This window comes from Photinus pyralis, unplaced genomic scaffold, assembly GCF_008802855.1.
Source record: "Photinus pyralis isolate 1611_PpyrPB1 unplaced genomic scaffold, Ppyr1.3 Ppyr1.4_LG10, whole genome shotgun sequence".
In the NCBI taxonomy this organism is placed as follows: domain Eukaryota; kingdom Metazoa; phylum Arthropoda; class Insecta; order Coleoptera; family Lampyridae; genus Photinus; species Photinus pyralis.
This window is the reverse complement of record NW_022170250.1, coordinates 13,489,760-13,490,335: the sequence shown is the minus strand read 5'-3', so window position 1 is coordinate 13,490,335 and position 576 is coordinate 13,489,760.

Below are 576 nucleotides of genomic sequence, written 5' to 3'. Positions count from 1 at the left end.
TGAGTGTAAATATAAAACTTGTATATAGAGTAGTAGCCATACGTTTAGGATTAGGTTATAGACAAGAACACCGTGGACAATAGTGCAAGCGCGATGTACACTCAGTGGGCTGGCCAGCCGAAGACGTTACGGACCCCACCCTTAAGGGAAGCGCCGACGGGTAGTAATGACAACGAGGAGGTGATCCGAGACGCCGATGGAGGGGAGGCGGAAACGGGAGGACACGGAATCGAGCACTGACAGCGACACGGACGGGTCGGAGCGAAACCAGACGAAAAGGCCAAGACGTGCTAGCGGGTACGACACTGAAACTGTTATCGTGTCACCGAAATCTACCATGAGCGACCTGGGAGATATCAGAAAGCTTCAAACTGAGGGAGCAATACTGGCGGCGTCGGTACAGAAAACTATTAACGAGGCAGTGGAATTCGGGAAGAAATCCACTAACACGAACAACATACTCAAGGGGCTAATTAATGATATCAAGAAGGAGTTCACTAGGCTAGAGAATCATAGGCTAATGGCGGAGAATAAGTGGGCCAAGTACGTGGCGGGACTGAAAGTGGCTTCGCTAAG